At 40.9% G+C, this 22,113-nt stretch overlaps 1 protein-coding gene and 11 non-coding genes across 13 annotated transcripts in view; all 12 read right to left on the reverse strand.

Moving 5' to 3' along the window:
- LOC134957493 (armadillo-like helical domain containing protein 1) overlaps positions 1-22,113 on the reverse strand; it is a 468,225-nt gene that overhangs the window by 133,096 nt on the left and 313,016 nt on the right. The window lies entirely within an intron of this gene.
- Positions 251-365, reverse strand: LOC134959377 (U5 spliceosomal RNA). The gene has a single exon (XR_010187422.1). It is a non-coding gene; the product is annotated as a U5 spliceosomal RNA (small nuclear RNA).
- LOC134959367 (U5 spliceosomal RNA) lies at positions 6,120-6,234 on the reverse strand. Its single transcript, XR_010187414.1, has one exon. It is a non-coding gene; the product is annotated as a U5 spliceosomal RNA (small nuclear RNA).
- On the reverse strand, positions 8,740-8,854 carry LOC134959492 (U5 spliceosomal RNA). Its single transcript, XR_010187524.1, has one exon. It is a non-coding gene; the product is annotated as a U5 spliceosomal RNA (small nuclear RNA).
- Positions 10,649-10,763, reverse strand: LOC134959478 (U5 spliceosomal RNA). Its single transcript, XR_010187512.1, has one exon. It is a non-coding gene; the product is annotated as a U5 spliceosomal RNA (small nuclear RNA).
- Positions 12,143-12,257, reverse strand: LOC134959479 (U5 spliceosomal RNA). The gene has a single exon (XR_010187513.1). It is a non-coding gene; the product is annotated as a U5 spliceosomal RNA (small nuclear RNA).
- Positions 13,647-13,761, reverse strand: LOC134959473 (U5 spliceosomal RNA). The gene has a single exon (XR_010187506.1). It is a non-coding gene; the product is annotated as a U5 spliceosomal RNA (small nuclear RNA).
- Positions 15,151-15,265, reverse strand: LOC134959378 (U5 spliceosomal RNA). The gene has a single exon (XR_010187423.1). It is a non-coding gene; the product is annotated as a U5 spliceosomal RNA (small nuclear RNA).
- On the reverse strand, positions 16,655-16,769 carry LOC134959451 (U5 spliceosomal RNA). Its single transcript, XR_010187486.1, has one exon. It is a non-coding gene; the product is annotated as a U5 spliceosomal RNA (small nuclear RNA).
- On the reverse strand, positions 18,149-18,263 carry LOC134959379 (U5 spliceosomal RNA). Its single transcript, XR_010187424.1, has one exon. It is a non-coding gene; the product is annotated as a U5 spliceosomal RNA (small nuclear RNA).
- LOC134959464 (U5 spliceosomal RNA) lies at positions 19,643-19,757 on the reverse strand. Its single transcript, XR_010187498.1, has one exon. It is a non-coding gene; the product is annotated as a U5 spliceosomal RNA (small nuclear RNA).
- Positions 21,145-21,263, reverse strand: LOC134959496 (U5 spliceosomal RNA). Its single transcript, XR_010187526.1, has one exon. It is a non-coding gene; the product is annotated as a U5 spliceosomal RNA (small nuclear RNA).

Below are 22,113 nucleotides of genomic sequence, written 5' to 3' on the forward strand. Positions count from 1 at the left end.
CGCCAAATCGGCCGATTTTCGCCCGCGATTCTGGCGAATCCGTTTTTCATTGAATATGGTGAATTCCGGAAGCCACCTTCCGGAATTCACCTGTCGAATTAAGTCGAATTAAAAAACGGCGAAAAATTGCCGCGATTCGCCGTGAATTGCATATACCCCATAGCCTCAAAATACAGGTTTTCTCAATGTTTACTTACAAAGATTAATACCTACTATATAGTTATTATATTCTTATATTACCCAGTGAACAAGCCCAGCGTGAGCCAGGCATCAAAAAATTACATGAAACTCATGGTTGTTCCTCTCCACGGAAATCTTTAGTAAAAGGCGAAAGATTTATTCGTTCTGAAGAGAAACCAGAGTATACTAGAGAAGTGCCATGATTATTTCCCCGGATTCAAACAGACCTCAGTTTACCAAGTTAGAGGACAAAACATATGTATATTTAACAATTTTCACATATAACCAATACAATTCTAATATATTTACAACATATAAGTTTAAAAAGGACATTTAAATTGCAAAATGCTATAAAAAAACAACAACCTTGCAAAGTATCAAATGCATCATGGGGAAGTATGCAAATGCGACTACCAAACAAAGGAAGATTTACATTTTGAATGGTCGAATAGTAATTTAAAACCAGTTCTTCAACTTACTAGAGTGCCTACAGCAGTGGTTTCCAAACTTTTTTGAATCACGGCGCCCTAGAATATCAGAATTTTTTTCACGGCACCCCTAGGCCAAAAATTTCTTATTGAGAAATTTAGAAAGAAATATTACATTAAGTAGATCGCGTTTATATGTCATCCTTAGGGTCAGTTGTGTGGTGAGGGACAAGATTTGCTTCTGTTTGGCCACATAGTTTATGACTGGTAGCCACCAGCACTGGTTTTGCCTATTATATTGACCATGAATAATTTTAATTGGTTCTGAACCACCAACCCAGGGCACCCCTGCAAGTGTCCCGAGGCACCCCAGGGAGCCACGGCACACAGTTTAGGAACCTCTGGCCTACAGACATCACGATGTTGTACAGTGCTGGAAAAACATCCCAGTAATAGAGTATACAGGAGACTCATCTATGATAGAACAATCATTGTATTCCACAGTTTTTTCCAATATTAAACAAAAAAAATCAACATTTAATATCAAATTCTAAAAAACTCATGAAAAATTTTACAATTTCGGAATTTCACTAGTAAATAAGCTCTGCGTTGGTCAGCCAGTCAGGAAACAAAAAACAAAAAAACGAACTACTTCTGATCATGGTCAAATTTTCCTACAAACAGGATAAGAAAAACAAAAACTAATTTGTTCAACTTCCTTCAGATACCATTAATACCGACATAGCAACAGAGTATTCAAGAAAATAGCTGACCATTTTCAAAAATGAAACTCATGAGTGCTCCTTTCCCCATCTTGCCCTGCCTCACTGACTCAGTGTTACTCAGCTGCAGTGTACTGTCTGCAAGTCAGCCTGAGTATATTGTGTCATTTCATAGCATCGATTGATGATGTCCTATCCCTGCTCTATATTTATAAGTAAACAGTTTACTTTACACCTGTAAAAATATAAACATCAGTTTCAGAAGCAATGATTTGTGACCATGGTTTCAAATCATGGTTTCTACAAATTAATACTTCCGATGTTCAAACCCTACTTTAATATTATATTCTTTTATTAACCAGTAAACAAGCCCAGCGTGAGCCAGGCATCAAAAAATTACATGAAACTCATGGTTGTTCCTCTCCACGGAAATCTCCTATATATTTGCTTTAGTCTGTGACTCTGTGCCCGTAACGCTGGGCGGAGTCACAGGCACAGATCTGGGCGGCTGGACAGTCCCCTCCCTCTGGGACCGCTGCCCGTCTCCCCCCAGCCGCCCCCGCACTATGCCCGCCCCGCTCCTCCTGCTCCGCTCCGTGCTGCTCCTGCCTCTGGCCAGTAGAGCGGACGCGTCCGGCGCTCGGCAGCTCAGGAAGGGAGCTCGCTGGGCCGGGTCCCGCCTCTCCATCCTGCTTCAGCGGCTCTGGGACTGGCTGACATCCGAGGAGTTCCGGCAATCTGTACTGAGCTGCATGCTGTGCGTGATGCGCCAGGCCCGAAAGGTGGGTGCTCTGATCCGGGAAACTGCTGGGGATTTGGAAGACAGGAATCCACCCCACCCAACCACGGCACACGGCCCGCGGCATCCACCCAACCCGCGGCACTCCCGCCCCCTCCCCCACCCGCGGCACGCACCCCTCCCCCACCCGCGGCACGCACCCATCCCCAACCCGCAACACGCACCCCTCCCCCACCCGCGTCACGCACCCCACCCAACCACGGCACACGGCCCGCGGCATCCCGCACCCTCCCATCCGCGGCATCCATCCAACCCGTGGCACTCCCGCCCCCTCCCCCACCCGCGGCACGCACCCCTCCCCCACCCGCGACATGCACCCCACCCGCGGCACGCACCCCTCCCCCACCCCCAAAACGCACCCCTCCCCCACCCGCCACACGCACCCCTCCCCCACCCGCCACACGCACCCCTCCCCCACCCATCCCCAACCCGCACCCCTCCTCCACCCGCAGCACCCCTCCCCCACCCGCTGCACGCACCCATCCCCCACCCGCGGCATGCACCCATCCCCAACCCGCAACACGCACCCCTCCCCCACCCGCGTCACGCACCCCACCCAACCATGGCACACGGCCCGCGGCATCCCGCACCCTCACATCCGCGGCATCCATCCAACCTGCGGCACTCCCGCCCCCTCCCCCACCCGCGTCACGCACCCCTCCCCCTCCCGCGGCACGCACCCCACCCGCGGCACCCCTCCCCACCCACGGCACGCACCCCTCCCCCACCCGCCACACGCACCCCTCCCCCACCCGCGACACGCACCCCTCCCCCACCCCCGGAACGCACCCCTCCCCCACCCGCCACACGCACCCCTCCCCCACCCGCACCCATCCCCAACCCGCAACCCGCACCCCTCCCCCACCCGCAGCACCCCTCCCCCACCCGCCCCATTCCCACCGTCTCCCCCACCCCCCGCACACACCCCTCCCCCACCCACGGCACTCCCACCCCCTCCCCCACCTGTGGCATTCCCGCCCCCTCCCCCACCCGCAGCACCCCTCCCCCACCCGCAGCACACACCCCTCCTCCACCCGCTGCACTCCCGCCCCCTCCCCCACCCGTAACACCCACACCCCGCAAAATCCCATACCCCTCCGCCACCACCCCCACCCCTATACCAACCTCTCCCCCCGCTACACCCTCCACCCCACCCACCCCTCCCCCACCCGCAGCACCCCCCACCCAACACCTACCTCTACCTACCCCCCCTGCACCCCACCCACAGCATCCACCACATCCGCACCCCCCGCCCCTCCCTCACCACCAACCTCATTCGCCCCCCACCTGTGGCACACACCCCTCCCCCACCCACGGCACTCCCGCCGCCTCCCGTAACACCCACAACCAGCAAAAGCCACCGGCCCAACCCCAAAAACCCCGCACCACCCCCATACCCACCTCTCCCCCCTGCAACACACCACCCTCCCCGCGGCATCCACCACATACGCCCCCCACCCGTGCCACACGCCCCTCCCTCACCTAAACACCCACAGCATCCTTCACATCCGCCCCCCTCCCGCGGCACACGTCCCTCCCCCACCCCCGGCACTCCTGCCCCTTCCCCCACCCATAGCACCCACACCCTCACCTCCACCACCCGCAGCACTCCCTTCCCCAACCGCAACACCCCTTCCCCACTCGTGGCACCCACCGGTATTTTGTTTTGTAACACCTTGCCTCTCTTTATCCTCTCCCTATCCTTTACCCATCGCACAGCCCTCCCTTCCCCCCTACGCTTCTCTCTTTTCTGTATGCCCTCTATATTGCCCTGCATTTCTGCATCTGTTCTCTACCGGCCTGCGTATGTTCAAAGGAGTGCAGGGGTTAACGGGGCGTAGCCACAAACGACGGTGTGAAGAGCGCCCATAGGGCACGATGAATCACCTAGTCTTTAGTAAAAGGCGAAAGATTTATTCGATCTGAAGAGAAACCAGAGTATGCTAAAGATGTGTCAGGATTATCTCCCCGGATTCAAACTGACCTCAGTTGACCAAAAGAGAGAGCAACATAAATGTAAAATTTTCAATTTTGAAATATAGCCTATATGAGTCTAATAAATGTAAAACTTAAATATTAAAAAAACAACAACACAGAATAAATGCAACTTACAAAATGAAAAAATATTTAAAAAAAACCAACACAACACCTTCGAAAATTTATCCAATGCATCATGGGTAAGTATGCATACGAGACTACCAAGCAAAGACAGAATTACACAGGAGGAAAGAAATCTGAAACCATTTCTTCAACTTGCTAGACTGCCTCCAGACAACACCCTGGTGTACAGTGCTGGAACAACATCTAAGCAAAAGATTATTCAGGAGAATCATCTACAAGAGAATAAACAACTCTCTTCCATTAGTTTTTATCAATAAATATCAACAATTAATGTTAAAATCTAAAAAATTCCTGAAATAAATAATTGCAAATTTAACTAGTAAATAAGCCCAATGTCCGTCAGCCAGGCAAGAAATAAAAAAACTTTGCTCCTTTCTTGGAAATTTTTAGTAAATGATAAAAGAGTTATTTGATCTTAAGAAAAGAAAAATGAACTAAAGAAAGCATCACTGTTACATCCCCAGTTTCAGACAGACCTCAATTTACCAAGACAAAGGACAGAACAAACTTATAATTAACAATTTTCATTCCTATTCTATAAAGTCTGAAATAGATGTAATACATTTCTAAATTACAAACTGATATGCTTATATAATGGTAGATGCTCAATCAGCTTAATGATATCATTCAGGTGCTCGAAAGGGAGGGGTATTTCTAAGCAAGAAAAAAAAAGAGAGAGAGAGAGAGAGAGACATTGTTACCCCCAGCACCCTGAATGATAACAGTAACCAGATATAAATCCCACATAATATTAGAATTCAGAGATCTTGGTTACACATATTTGCGCAAATGTGTGAATAAGCCCCAAAGCCGCATCAAGGCGTCTCTGTATATTTGGGGTCCCTTAGTGCTATATCTAGGTGCAGGGTGTGGTACCCCAAAACACCCGCATAAGCCAGAAAGCCCAGGGCAGCATACCAGTGAAAAAACTATAGTATTAATAAATTAGTATTTAGGAAGCCGAAGCTATAAAGAAGGTGATACAAAAATGAAATGTAATTAAAATAGAGAAATAGTGTTAAAAAATTAATAAGTGAAAAGTGTTAACAGAATGTAAAGGTATGCCACACTAAAGCCATCCGGCTCAGCCAGTCCAGAGGCACCACACCCCACACCTCCATTTCCCCACTAAAGAAAGCATCATTGTTACATCCCCAGTTTCAGACAGACCTCCATTTACCAAGACAAAGGACAGAACAAACTTATAATTAACAATTTTCATTCCTACTCTATAAAGTCTGAAATAAATATAATACATTTCTAAATTACAAACTGATAACCTTGCAGAGAAACCATGAAATATATCAAACTAGTTACCAGCCCGTCAAAATGACCGAACAACATAACAGTAAATTCAGCACCGGCGTCTGTGCATGCCCGAGTGGAGTAACACTTGAATTCTGCCATCTAGAGGCTGCTGGTGCACACAACACTTGATTTCCTCAACAGAGGTGAAGAGCAGCGTAAGCCTTTTATTATATAGGATTATTCTTGGTTAAGTGTGCACTTTCCAGATGTCTACCCATTTTTCCTCCTTAAAACTTTGTACTTAAAATGCTGTGGTACAAACATAATATGGAAAATAACAAAAACCGCAAGAGTTAAAAATATAATTTTACTAAATACAAAGAGACATTTTGTCAGAATCAAATTTAATTGTAATGAAAAAACAAAACAAAAAATGGAAATCATAAAACTACTTCTGACCATGGTCAGATTTTCCTGCAAAAAGGGGGGGAAAAAGAATGTGTTCAACTTCCTTTAGATAAAATTAATGCTGTTATTGGAGCACCCGAGTACAACAATTTTTTCTAAAACTAGTAAATTTATTCACCTCAGATCTTGTAGTCTATATTTCACCAGTGAACAAGCCCAGCAGCAGCCGGGCATCAAAAAATTACATGAAACTCATAATTGTTCCTTTCCACGGAAATCTTTAGTAAAAGGCGAAAGATTTATTCGATCTGAAGAGAAACCAGAGTATGCTAAAGAACTGCCATGATTACCTCCCCGGATTTAAACAGCCCTCAGTTTACCAAGAGAGAGGACAACACATATGTAAATTTTGCAAATGTAAAATATAGCCTATATAATGCTAATATATTTACAAATTCTAAATTAAAAAAAAGGACAAAATGTAACTTCCAAAATGTGAAAAGGACAAAAACAACAACCCTGAAATGCATCAGATGCATCATGGGTAAATACGCAAATGTGACTACCAAGCAAAGTCAGAATTATATTTCAAATTTCAACTTGCTAAAATGCCTAAAAAGGGTTGGGTACAAGATCCCGACAGCCGGGATGCCGACAGAATCCCAACACATTTTTAGTAAGTCTGCTAAACCTTCTCCTTACCCTCCCCCTAACCCTCCTTACATACACCATGGTGTATTGTACTGGAATAACATTTGGGCGGGTGGTCTTCAGTATGCCGGCGGTCGGGCTTCCGGCGATCAGCATACCTGGCGCCGGGAGCCCGACAGCCGGCATACCGACACTTATTCTCCCTCGTGGGGGTCCACGACCCCCCTGGAGGGAGAATAAAATAGTGTGGCGCGCGTAACCACCGTGCCCGTAGCGTGGCGAGCGCAGTGAGCCCGCAAGGGGCTCATTTGCGCTCGCCACACTGTCGGTAAGCCGGCGGTCGGGCTCCCGGTGCCGGTATGCTGGACGCCGGGAGCCCGACCGCCGGCATATCGTAATGAACCTCATTTGGGCAACAGAATATTCAAGAGAACAAAACCATTTTCCTCCACATTTTGTCATAAACAAAAAAACATTTACCATCAAATTCTTAAGAATTCATGAAAAAAAAAAACATTACATTACTGAATTTCACTAGTATATTAGCCCAGTGTCCGTCAGACAGGTAGGAATAAAAAGGAATTTTTTTTTATATATATATATATATATATATATATATATATACACACAATGCAAAACGACCCGGCACTCAGACGTCCTTGTAGATATAGCTTGCTGCCGGTGCCCTCCCTCTAGGTGATAACCCAGAATAATAGAGCAACAGAAGGACGGCACTCGGAGACTTGGTTTTAACAAATAAAGTGCAGTGACTTTATTGTGAACATCAACGTTTCGAGGTCTGCGCCCCGTCGTCATATATATATATATATATATATATATTTATATCGAGAAATGGACCGGCACTCTTCTAACTGGTTTTTCTTACCCCGATGCCTTCTGGTATAAATTTGTAGATTCCAAAAGAAGACCTCGAGTGCCGCTGTCTTCTTTTGGAATCTATCTATCTATATATATATATATATATATATATATACAAATGTACACATCCGGCACTCTGTGCAACAATAGAAATGCCTGGGTGCCCTCCTTGAGATAATGCAGTATCTGTACCTTCCCCACCTGTGGCTCAGGTGTGTCTGGAAAAGGACAAAAGGCGGCACTCCGAGGTCTTGAAAAAACTTTTATATGCAAAGCATAGTGCAAAACAGGGCAATAAAGTGCAAAAAACTAGAAAAACATGGAGGTCTTACGACGTTTCAAAGCATCAAGCCTTTTCCTCAGGTAAGCATACCCATGTGCAGTGTAGTGTGCAGAAAGAGAGAACCAAACCCACAGAATGAATCACTCACCTTTTAAAGCAGTGCAGGAGCAGGTATTCCCGGCGTCTGTGTCCGGGACTTCCGGGTACGTCATGCGGGCGGCGCATAGCTGACGTATCCGTTGCTAAGCAACGGTTGCGCAAACAGGCGCCGGGGAGACCCGTCAGGACTGTGAGGGAAATATAAACAGGTCCCGGCCCTGCTTTCCCTCCCTTTCCCCCCCGCCTTACCCATCCCCCACTAACCCCTCCCCCCTCCAACCCCCCCCCCCCTCCCCCTTCCCTGCCATTGCCTCACCCCCCCCCCTCCCTTCTCTTTTCCCTTCCTTCCCACCCCTTTTCTTTCTCTTCCTCTGTGTCGAGGTGCAGTAGCCTAGCTGGGATCCAATCTAATTGCTTATCATCGCTCGTTAGCCCACTTTTCTTATTGTACAACTAGTTGCTATGTATGCATTTTAATCCTTTGTATATATATATATATATATATATATGTATATATATATATATATATATATATATATATGAAATTCATGGTTGCCCCCTTTCCCATCTTGTCCTGCCTCTGTGGGCATGTGGTTTCCTCCACCTGCCTCACTGACTCAGTACTGCTCGGCTGCTGTGTACCGTCTGCCAGCTAGCCTGAGCAGCTGGCCAGTGCCATATTTCTCTTCTGCACATGCATAAAACTTCAATGGTAGGAATCAATGTTATGATTTTGAATGATTTCATACCACTGATTAATGAGGTATAATCCAGTTTTTCTTCTAAAAAAAACATAGAAACATCAGTTCTAGAACCAATGTTTTGCACCCATAGCCTCAAAATACAGGTTTTCTCAATGTTTACTTACAAAGATTAATACCTACTATATAGTTATTATATTCTTATATTACCCAGTGAACAAGCCCAGCGTGAGCCAGGCATCAAAAAATTACATGAAACTCATGGTTGTTCTTCTCCACGGAAATTTTTAGTAAAAGGCGAAAGATTTATTCGTTCTAAAGAGAAACCAGAGTATACTAGAGAAGTGCCATGATTATTTCCCCAGATTCAAACAGACCTCAGTTTACCAAGTGAGAGGACAAAACATATGTATATTAACAATTTTCACATATAACCAATACAATTCTAATATATTTACAACATATAAGTTTAAAAAGGACATTTAAATTGCAAAATGCTATAAAAAAACAACAACCTTGCAAAGTATCAAATGCATCATGGGGAAGTATGCAAATGCGACTACCAAACAAAGAAAGATTTACATTTTGAATGGTCGAATAGTAATTTAAAACCAGTTCTTCAACTTACTAGAGTGCCTACAGCAGTGGTTTCCAAACTTTTTTGAATCACGGCGCCCTAGAATATCAGAATTTTTTTCACGGCACCCCTAGGCCAAAAATTTCTTATTGAGAAATTTAGAAAGAAATATTACATTAAGTAGATCGCGTTTATATGTCATCCTTAGGGTCAGTTGTGTGGTGAGGGACAAGATTTGCTTCTGTTTGGCCACATAGTTTATGACTGGTAGCCACCAGCACTGGTTTTGCCTATTATATTGACCATGAATAATTTTAATTGGTCCTGAAGCACCAACCCAGGGCACCCCTGCAAGTGTCCCGAGGCACCCCAGGGAGCCACGGCACACAGTTTAGGAATCTCTGGCCTACAGACATCACGATGTTGTACAGTGCTGGAAAAACATCCCAGCAATAGAGTATACAGGAGACTCATCTATGATAGAACAATCATTGTATTCCACAGTTTTTTCCAATAATAAACAAAAAAAATCAACATTTAATATCAAATTCTAAAAGACTCATGAAAAATTAACAATTTCGGAATTTCACTAGTAAATAAGCTCTGTGTTGGTCAGCCAGGCAGGAAACAAAATACAAAAAAACAAAAAGCCTTTTACTGTAAACAGAACACAAACAGCAAAAAACTGTAAACAGTAAACTAACTACTTCTGATCATGGTCAAATTTTCCTACAAACAGGATAAGAAAAACAAAAACTAATTTGTTCAACTTCCTTCAGATACCATTAATACCGACACAGCAACAGAGTATTCAAGAAAATAGCTGACCATTTTCAAAAATGAAACTCATGAGTGCTCCTTTCCCCATCTTGCCCTGCCTCACTAATACCCCTTTTACACCTACGAGCACGGGTCGCAGCCGGGAGCCTGACACGGGAGCTGCCCCCTGCTGCGACCCGTGCTCGGTCCCTTTCCCATCAGCAGTCACAACCCGGCATATGCCGGGTTGGTGACGCTTCTAGCTACACGGCAGGGGCGGCGCAGGGAGATCACATGATCTCCCAGCGCCGCCCATCCATACAGTGTAAACGGGAGCCGTGTCGCATCGACACGGCTCCCGTTTACACTACACCCTACCCGGATCATTCCCGTGTCCTACCCAGGTAAATAGCCGGGTAGGATTCACGGGTCACTTGATCCGGGTTGACCCTTTTCCACTTGCCAAAAACACGGGTAAATGCGCGCCCCCGTGCATTTACCCGTGTTTTTTGAGCTAGTGGAAAAGGGGTATGACTCAGTGTTGCTCAGCTGCAGTGCACTGTCTGCAAGTCAGCCTGAGTATATTGTGTCATTTCATAGCATCGATTGATGATGTCCTATCCCTGCTCTATATTTATAAGTAACCAGTTTACTTTACGCCTGTAAAAATATAAACATCAGTTTCAGAAGCAATGATTTGTGACCATGGTTTCAAATCATGGTTTCTACAAATTGATACTTCCGATGTTCAAACCCTACTATAATATTATATTCTTTTATTAACCAGTAAACAAGCCCAGTGTGAGCCAGGCATCAAAAAATTACATGAAACTCATGGTTGTTCCTCTCCACGGAAAACTTTAGTAAAAGGCGAAAGATTTATTCGTTCTGAAGAGAAACCAGAGTATACTAGAGAAGTGCCATGATTATTTCCCCAGATTCAAACAGACCTCAGTTTACCAAGTGAGAGGACAAAACATATGTATATTTAACAATTTTCACATATAACCAATACAATTCTAATATATTTACAACATCTAAGTTTAAAAAGGACATTTAATTTGCAAAATGCTATAAAAAAACAACAACCTTGCAAAGTATCAAATGCATCAAGGGGAAGTATGCAAATGAAACTACCAAACAAAGAAAGATTTACATTTTGAATGGTCAAATAGTAATTTAAACCCAGTTCTTCAACTTACTAGAGTGCCTACAGCAGTGGTTTCCAAACTTTTTTGAATCACGGCGCCCAAGAATATCAGAATTTTTTCACGGCACCCCTAGGCCAAAAATTTCTTATTGAGAAATTTAGAAAGAAATATTACATTAAGTAGATCGCGTTTATATGTCATCCTTAGGGTCAGTTGTGTGGTGAGGGACAAGATTTGCTTCTGTTTGGCCACATAGTTTATGACTGGTAGCCACCAGCACTGGTTTTGCCTATTATATTGACCATGAATAATTTTAATTGGTCCTGAACCACCAACCCAGGGCACCCCTGCAAGTGTCCCGAGGCACCCCAGGGAGCCACGGCACACAGTTTAGGAACCTCTGGCCTACAGACATCACGATGTTGTACAGTGCTGGAAAAACATCCCAGCAATAGAGTATACAGGAGACTCATCTATGATAGAACAATCATTGTATTCCACAGTTTTTTCCAATAATAAACAAAAAAAATCAACATTTAATATCAAATTCTAAAAGACTCATGAAAAATTAACAATTTCGGAATTTCACTAGTAAATAAGCTCTGTGTTGGTCAGCCAGGCAGGAAACAAAAAACAAAAAGCCTTTTACTGTAAACAGAAAACAAACAGCAAAAAACTGTAAACAGTAAACTAACTACTTCTGATCATGGTCAAATTTTCCTACAAACAGGATAAGAAAAACAAAAACTAATTTGTTCAACTTCCTTCAGATACCATTAATACCGACACAGCAACAGAGTATTCAAGAAAATAGCTGACCATTTTCAAAAATGAAACTCATGAGTGCTCCTTTCCCCATCTTGCCCTGCCTCACTGACTCAGTGTTGCTCAGCTGCAGTGCACTGTCTGCAAGTCAGCCTGAGTATATTGTGTCATTTCATAGCATCGATTGATGATGTCCTATCCCTGCTCTATATTTATAAGTAACCAGTTTACTTTACGCCTGTAAAAATATAAACATCAGTTTCAGAAGCAATGATTTGTGACCATGGTTTCAAATCATGGTTTCTACAAATTGATACTTCCGATGTTCAAACCCTACTATAATATTATATTCTTTTATTAACCAGTGAACAAGCCCAGTGTGAGCCAGGCATCAAAAAATTACATGAAACTCATGGTTGTTCCTCTCCACGGAAAACTTTAGTAAAAGGCGAAAGATTTATTCGTTCTGAAGAGAAACCAGAGTATACTAGAGAAGTGCCATGATTATTTCCCCAGATTCAAACAGACCTCAGTTTACCAAGTGAGAGGACAAAACATATGTATATTTAACAATTTTCACATATAACCAATACAATTCTAATATATTTACAACATATAAGTTTAAAAAGGACATTTAATTTGCAAAATGCTATAAAAAAACAACAACCTTGCAAAGTATCAAATGCATCATGGGGAAGTATGCAAATGCGACTACCAAACAAAGAAAGATTTACACTTTGAATGGTCAAATAGTAATTTAAAACCAGTTCTTCAACTTACTAGAGTGCCTACAGCAGTGGTTTCCAAACTTTTTTGAATCACGGCGCCCAAGAATATCAGAATTTTTTTCACGGCACCCCTAGGCCAAAAATTTCTTATTGAGAAATTTAGAAAGAAATATTACATTAAGTAGATCGCGTTTATATGTCATCCTTAGGGTCAGTTGTGTGGTGAGGGACAAGATTTGCTTCTGTTTGGCCACATAGTTTATGACTGGTAGCCACCAGCACTGGTTTTGCCTATTATATTGACCATGAATAATTTTAATTGGTCCTGAAGCACCAACCCAGGGCACCCCTGCAAGTGTCCCGAGGCACCCCAGGGAGCCACGGCACACAGTTTAGGAACCTCTGGCCTACAGACATCACGATGTTGTACAGTGCTGGAAAAACATCCCAGCAATAGAGTATACAGGAGACTCATCTATGATAGAACAATCATTGTATTCCACAGTTTTTTCCAATAATAAACAAAAAAAAATCAACATTTAATATCAAATTCTAAAAGACTCATGAAAAATTAACAATTTCGGAATTTCACTAGTAAATAAGCTCTGTGTTGGTCAGCCAGGCAGGAAACAAAAAACAAAAAAACAAAAAGCCTTTTACTGTAAACAGAAAACAAACAGCAAAAAACTGTAAACAGTAAACTAACTACTTCTGATCATGGTCAAATTTTCCTACAAACAGGATAAGAAAAACAAAAACTAATTTGTTCAACTTCCTTCAGATACCATTAATACCGACACAGCAACAGAGTATTCAAGAAAATAGCTGACCATTTTCAAAAATGAAACTCATGAGTGCTCCTTTCCCCATCTTGCCCTGCCTCACTGACTCAGTGTTGCTCAGCTGCAGTGCACTGTCTGCAAGTCAGCCTGAGTATATTGTGTCATTTCATAGCATCGATTGATGATGTCCTATCCCTGCTCTATATTTATAAGTAACCAGTTTACTTTACGCCTGTAAAAATATAAACATCAGTTTCAGAAGGAATGATTTGTGACCATGGTTTCAAATCATGGTTTCTACAAATTGATACTTCCGATGTTCAAACCCTACTATAATATTATATTCTTTTATTAACCAGTAAACAAGCCCAGCGTGAGCCAGGCATCAAAAAATTACATGAAACTCATGGTTGTTCCTCTCCACGGAAATCTTTAGTAAAAGGCGAAAAATTTATTCATTCTGAAGAGAAACCAGAGTATACTAGAGAAGTGCCACGATTATTTCCCCAGATTCAAACAGACCTCAGTTTACCAAGTGAGAGGACAAAAAATATGTATATTTAACAATTTTCACATATAACCAATACAATTCTAATATATTTACAACATATAAGTTTAAAAAGGACATTTAATTTGCAAAATGCTATAAAAAAACAACAACCCTGCAAAGTATCAAATGCATCATGGGGAAGTATGCAAATGCGACTACCAAACAAAGAAAGATTTACATTTTGAATGGTCGAATAGTAATTTAAAACCAGTTCTTCAACTTACTAGAGTGCCTACAGCAGTGGTTTCCAAACTTTTTTGAATCACGGCGCCCAAGAATATCAGAATTTTTTTCACGGCACCCCTAGGCCAAAAATTTCTTATTGAGAAATTTTGAAAGAAATATTACATTAAGTAGATCGCGTTTATATGTCATCCTTAGGGTCAGTTGTGTGGTGAGGGACAAGATTTGCTTCTGTTTGGCCACATAGTTTATGACTGGTAGCCACCAGCACTGGTTTTGCCTATTATATTGACCATGAATAATTTTAATTGGTCCTGAAGCACCAACCCAGGGCACCCCTGCAAGTGTCCCGAGGCACCCCAGGGAGCCACGGCACACAGTTTAGGAACCTCTGGCCTACAGACATCACGATGTTGTACAGTGCTGGAAAAACATCCCAGCAATAGAGTATACAGGAGACTCATCTATGATAGAACAATCATTGTATTCCACAGTTTTTTCCAATAATAAACAAAAAAAAATCAACATTTAATATCAAATTCTAAAAGACTCATGAAAAATTAACAATTTCGGAATTTCACTAGTAAATAAGCTCTGTGTTGGTCAGCCAGGCAGGAAACAAAAAATAAAAAAACAAAAAGCCTTTTACTGTAAACAGAAAACAAACAGCAAAAAACTGTAAACAGTAAACTAACTACTTCTGATCATGGTCAAATTTTCCTACAAACAGGATAAGAAAAACAAAAACTAATTTGTTCAACTTCCTTCAGATACCATTAATACCGACACAGCAACAGAGTATTCAAGAAAATAGCTGACCATTTTCAAAAATGAAACTCATGAGTGCTCCTTTCCCCATCTTCCCCTGCCTCACTGACTCAGTGTTGCTCAGCTGCAGTGCACTGTCTGCAAGTCAGCCTGAGTATATTGTGTCATTTCATAGCATCGATTGATGATGTCCTATCCCTGCTCTATATTTATAAGTAACCAGTTTACTTTACACCTGTAAAAATATAAACATCAGTTTCAGAAGCAATGATTTGAGACCATGGTTTCAAATCATGGTTTCTACAAATTGATACTTCCGATGTTCAAACCCTACTATAATATTATATTCTTTTATTAACCAGTAAACAAGCCCAGCGTGAGCCAGGCATCAAAAAATTACATGAAACTCATGGTTGTTCCTCTCCACGGAAATCTTTAGTAAAAGGCGAAAGATTTATTCGTTCTGAAGAGAAACCAGAGTATACTAGAGAAGTGCCACGATTATTTCCCCAGATTCAAACAGACCTCAGTTTACCAAGTGAGAGGACAAAACATATGTATATTTAACAATTTTCACATATAACCAATACAATTCTAATATATTTACAACATCTAAGTTTAAAAAGGACATTTAATTTGCAAAATGCTATAAAAAAACAACAACCTTGCAAAGTATCAAATGCATCATGGGGAAGTATGCAAATGAAACTACCAAACAAAGAAAGATTTACATTTTGAATGGTCGAATAGTAATTTAAACCCAGTTCTTCAACTTACTAGAGTGTCTACAGCAGTGGTTTCCAAACTTTTTTGAATCACGGCGCCCAAGAATATCAGAATTTTTTCACGGCACCCCTAGGCCAAAAATTTCTTATTGAGAAATTTAGAAAGAAATATTACATTAAGTAGATCGCGTTTATATGTCATCCTTAGGGTCAGTTGTGTGGTGAGGGACAAGATTTGCTTCTGTTTGGCCACATAGTTTATGACTGGTAGCCACCAGCACTGGTTTTGCCTATTATATTGACCATGAATAATTTTAATTGGTCCTGAACCACCAACCCAGGGCACCCCTGCAAGTGTCCCGAGGCACCCCAGGGAGCCACGGCACACAGTTTAGGAACCTCTGGCCTACAGACATCACGATGTTGTACAGTGCTGGAAAAACATCCCAGCAATAGAGTATACAGGAGACTCATCTATGATAGAACAATCATTGTATTCCACAGTTTTTTCCAATAATAAACAAAAAAAATCAACATTTAATATCAAATTCTAAAAGACTCATGAAAAATTAACAATTTCGGAATTTCACTAGTAAATAAGCTCTGCGTTGGTCAGCCAGGCAGGAAACAAAAAACAAAAAAAAACAAAAAGCCTTTTACTGTAAACAGAAAACAAACAGCAAAAAACTGTAAACAGTAAACTAACTACTTCTGATCATGGTCAAATTTTCCTACAAACAGGATAAGAAAAACAAAAACTAATTTGTTCAACTTCCTTCAGATACCATTAATACCGACACAGCAAGAGAGTATTCAAGAAAATAGCTGACCATTTTCAAAAATGAAACTCAAGAGTGCTCCTTTCCCCATCTTGCCCTGCCTCACTGACTCAGTGTTGCTCAGCTGCAATGCACTGTCTGCAAGTCAGCCTGAGTATATTGTGTCATTTCATAGCATCGATTGATGATGTCCTATCCCTGCTCTATATTTATAAGTAACCAGTTTACTTTACGCCTGTAAAAATATAAACATCAGTTTCAGAAGCAATGATTTGTGACCATGGTTTCAAATCATGGTTTCTACAAATTGATACTTCTGATGTTCAAACCCTACTATAATATTATATTCTTTTATTAACCAGTAAACAAGCCCAGCGTGAGCCAGGCATCAAAAAGTTACATGAAACTCATGGTTGTTCCTCTCCACGGAAATCTTTAGTAAAAGGCGAAAGATTTATTCGTTCTGAAGAGAAACCAGAGTATACTAGAGAAGTGCCACGATTATTTCCCCAGATTCAAACAGACCTCAGTTTACCAAGTGAGAGGACAAAACATATGTATATTTAACAATTTTCACATATAACCAATACAATTCTAATATATTTACAACATCTAAGTTTAAAAAGGACATTTAATTTGCAAAATGCTATAAAAAAACAACAACCTTGCAAAGTATCAAATGCATCATGGGGAAGTATGCAAATGAAACAACCAAACAAAGAAAGATTTACATTTTGAATGGTCGAATAGTAATTTAAACCCAGTTCTTCAACTTACTAGAGTGCCTACAGCAGTGGTTTCCAAACTTTTTTGAATCACGGCGCCCAAGAATATCAGAATTTTTTCACGGCACCCCTAGGCCAAAAATTTCTTATTGAGAAATTTAGAAAGAAATATTACATTAAGTAGATCGCGTTTATATGTCATCCTTAGGGTCAGTTGTGTGGTGAGGGACAAGATTTGCTTCTGTTTGGCCACATAGTTTATGACTGGTAGCCACCAGCACTGGTTTTGCCTATTATATTGACCATGAATAATTTTAATTGGTCCTGAACCACCAACCCAGGGCACCCCTGCAAGTGTCCCGAGGCACCCCAGGGAGCCACGGCACACAGTTTAGGAACCTCTGGCCTACAGACATCACGATGTTGTACAGTGCTGGAAAAACATCCCAGCAATAGAGTATACAGGAGACTCATCTATGATAGAACAATCATTGTATTCCACAGTTTTTTCCAATAATAAACAAAAAAAATCAACATTTAATATCAAATTCTAAAAGACTCATGAAAAATTAACAATTTCGGAATTTCACTAGTAAATAAGCTCTGTGTTGGTCAGCCAGGCAGGAAACAAAAAACAAAAAGCCTTTTACTGTAAACAGAAAACAAACAGCAAAAAACTGTAAACAGTAAACTAACTACTTCTGATCATGGTCAAATTTTCCTACAAACAGGATAAGAAAAACAAAAACTAATTTGTTCAACTTCCTTCAGATACCATTAATACCGACACAGCAACAGAGTATTCAAGAAAATAGCTGACCATTTTCAAAAATGAAACTCATGAGTGCTCCTTTCCCCATCTTGCCCTGCCTCACTGACTCAGTGTTGCTCAGCTGCAGTGCACTGTCTGCAAGTCAGCCTGAGTATATTGTGTCATTTCATAGCATCGATTGATGATGTCCTATCCCTGCTCTATATTTATAAGTAACCAGTTTACTTTACGCCTGTACAAATATAAACATCAGTTTCAGAAGCAATGATTTGTGACCATGGTTTCAAATCATGGTTTCTACAAATTGATACTTCCGATGTTCAAACCCTACTATAATATTATATTCTTTTATTAACCAGTAAACAAGCCCAGCGTGAGCCAGGCATCAAAAAATTACATGAAACTCATGGTTGTTCCTCTCCACGGAAATCTTTAGTAAAAGGCGAAAGATTTATTCGTTCTGAAGAGAAACCAGAGTATACTAGAGAAGTGCCACGATTATTTCCCCAGATTCAAACAGACCTCAGTTTACCAAGTGAGAGGACAAAACATATGTATATTTAACAATTTTCACATATAACCAATACAATTCTAATATATTTACAACATCTAAGTTTAAAAAGGACATTTAATTTGCAAAATGCTATAAAAAAACAACAACCTTGCAAAGTATCAAATGCATCATGGGGAAGTATGCAAATGAAACTACCAAACAAAGAAAGATTTACATTTTGAATGGTCGAATAGTAATTTAAACCCAGTTCTTCAACTTACTAGAGTGCCTACAGCAGTGGTTTCCAAACTTTTTTGAATCACGGCGCCCAAGAATATCAGAATTTTTTCACGGCACCCCTAGGCCAAAAATTTCTTATTGAGAAATTTAGAAATAAATATTACATTAAGTAGATCGCGTTTATATGTCATCCTTAGGGTCAGTTGTGTGGTGAGGGACAAGATTTGCTTCTGTTTGGCCACATAGTTTATGACTGGTAGCCACCAGCACTGGTTTTGCCTATTATATTGACCATGAATAATTTTAATTGGTCCTGAACCACCAACCCAGGGCACCCCTGCAAGTGTCCCGAGGCACCCCAGGGAGCCACGGCACACAGTTTAGGAACCTCTGGCCTACAGACATCACGATGTTGTACAGTGCTGGAAAAACATCCCAGCAATAGAGTATACCAGGAGACTCATCTATGATAGAACAATCATTGTATTTCACATTTTTTTCCAATAATAAACAAAAAAATCAACATTTATTATCAAATTCTAAAAGACTCATGAAAAATTAACAATTTCGGAATTTCACTAGTAAATAAGCTCTGCGTTGGTCAGCCAGGCAGGAAACAAAAAACAAAAAGCCTTTTACTGTAAACAGAAAACAAACAGCAAAAAACTGTAAACAGTAAACTAACTACTTCTGATCATGGTCAAATTTTCCTACAAACAGGATAAGAAAAACAAAAACTAATTTGTTCAACTTCCTTCAGATACCATTAATACCGACACAGCAACAGAGTATTCAAGAAAATAGCTGACCATTTTCAAAAATGAAACTCATGAGTGCTCCTTTCCCCATCTTGCCCTGCCTCACTGACTCAGTGTTGCTCAGCTGCAGTGCACTGTCTGCAAGTCAGCCTGAGTATATTGTGTCATTTCATAGCATCGATTGATGATGTCCTATCCCTGCTCTATATTTATAAGTAACCAGTTTACTTTACGCCTGTAAAAATATAAACATCAGTTTCAGAAGCAATGATTTGTGACCATGGTTTCAAATCATGGTTTCTACAAATTGATACTTCCGATGTTCAAACCCTACTATAATATTATATTCTTTTATTAACCAGTAAACAAGCACAGCGTGAGCCAGGCATCAAAAAATTACATGAAACTCATGGTTGTTCCTCTCCACGGAAATCTTTAGTAAAAGGCGAAAGATTTATTCGTTCTGAAGAGAAACCAGAGTATACTAGAGAAGTGCCACGATTATTTCCCCAGATTCAAACAGACCTCAGTTTACCAAGTGAGAGGACAAAACATATGTATATTTAACAATTTTCACATATAACCAATACAATTCTAATATATTTACAACATCTAAGTTTAAAAAGGACATTTAATTTGCAAAATGCTATAAAAAAACAACAACCTTGCAAAGTATCAAATGCATCATGGGGAAGTATGCAAATGAAACTACCAAACAAAGAAAGATTTACATTTTGAATGGTCGAATAGTAATTTAAACCCAGTTCTTCAACTTACTAGAGTGCCTACAGCAGTGGTTTCCAAACTTTTTTGAATCACGGCGCCCAAGAATATCAGAATTTTTTCACGGCACCCCTAGGCCAAAAATTTCTTATTGAGAAATTTAGAAAGAAATATTACATTAAGTAGATCGCGTTTATATGTCATCCTTAGGGTCAGTTGTGTGGTGAGGGACAAGATTTGCTTCTGTTTGGCCACATAGTTTATGACTGGTTGCCACCAGCACTGGTTTTGCCTATTATATTGACCATGAATAATTTTAATTGGTCCTGAACCACCAACCCAGGGCACCCCTGCAAGTGTCCCGAGGCACCCCAGGGAGCCACGGCACACAGTTTAGGAACCTCTGGCCTACAGACATCACGATGTTGTACAGTGCTGGAAAAACATCCCAGCAATAGAGTATACAGGAGACTCATCTATGATAGAACAATCATTGTATTCCACAGTTTTTTCCAATAATAAACAAAAAAAATCAACATTTAATATCAAATTCTAAAAGACTCATGAAAAATTAACAATTTCGGAATTTCACTAGTAAATAAGCTCTGTGTTGGTCAGCCAGGCAGGAAACAAAAAACAAAAAAACAAAAAGCCTTTTACTGTAAACAGAAAACAAACAGCAAAAAACTGTAAACAGTAAACTAACTACTTCTGATCATGGTCAAATTTTCCTACAAACAGGATAAGAAAAACAAAAACTAATTTGTTCAACTTCCTTCAGATACCATTAATACCGACACAGCAAGAGAGTATTCAAGAAAATAGCTGACCATTTTCAAAAATGAAACTCATGAGTGCTCCTTTCCCCATCTTGCCCTGCCTCACTGACTCAGTGTTGCTCAGCTGCAGTGCACTGTCTGCAAGTCAGCCTGAGTATATTGTGTCATTTCATAGCATCGATTGATGATGTCCTATCCCTGCTCTATATTTATAAGTAACCAGTTTACTTTACGCCTGTAAAAATATAAACATCAGTTTCAGAAGCAATGATTTGTGACCATGGTTTCAAATCATTGTTTCTACAAATTGATACTTCCGATGTTCAAACCCTACTATAATATTATATTCTTTTATTAACCAGTAAACAAGCCCAGCGTGAGCCAGGCATCAAAAAATTACATGAAACTCATGGTTGTTCCTCTCCATCCACAGAAATCTTTAGTAAAAGGCGAAAGATTTATTCGTTCTGAAGAGAAACCAGAGTATACTAGAGAAGTGCCACGATTATTTCCCCAGATTCAAACAGACCTCAGTTTACCAAGTGAGAGGACAAAACATATGTATATTTAACAATTTTCACATATAACCAATACAATTCTAATATATTTACAACATCTAAGTTTAAAAAGGACATTTAATTTGCAAAATGCTATAAAAAAACAACAACCTTGCAAAGTATCAAATGCATCATGGGGAAGTATGCAAATGAAACTACCAAACAAAGAAAGATTTACATTTTGAATGGTCGAATAGTAATTTAAACCCAGTTCTTCAACTTACTAGAGTGCCTACAGCAGTGGTTTCCAAACTTTTTTGAATCACGGCGCCCAAGAATATCAGAATTTTTTCACGGCACCCCTAGGCCAAAAATTTCTTATTGAGAAATTTAGAAAGAAATATTACATTAAGTAGATCGCGTTTATATGTCATCCTTAGGGTCAGTTGTGTGGTGAGGGACAAGATTTGCTTCTGTTTGGCCACATAGTTAATGACTGGTAGCCACCAGCACTGGTTTTGCCTATTATATTGACCATGAATAATTTTAATTGGTCCTGAACCACCAACCCAGGGCACCCCTGCAAGTGTCCCGAGGCACCCCAGGGAGCCACGGCACACAGTTTAGGAACCTCTGGCCTACAGACATCACGATGTTGTACAGTGCTGGAAAAACATCCCAGCAATAGAGTATACAGGAGACTCATCTATGATAGAACAATCATTGTATTCCACAGTTTTTTCCAATAATAAACAAAAAAAATCAACATTTAATATCAAATTCTAAAAGACTCATGAAAAATTAACAATTTCGGAATTTCACTAGTAAATAAGCTCTGCG

The sequence above is a fragment of the Pseudophryne corroboree genome, chromosome 9 (assembly GCF_028390025.1).
Source record: "Pseudophryne corroboree isolate aPseCor3 chromosome 9, aPseCor3.hap2, whole genome shotgun sequence".
Taxonomy (NCBI): Eukaryota; Metazoa; Chordata; class Amphibia; order Anura; family Myobatrachidae; genus Pseudophryne; species Pseudophryne corroboree.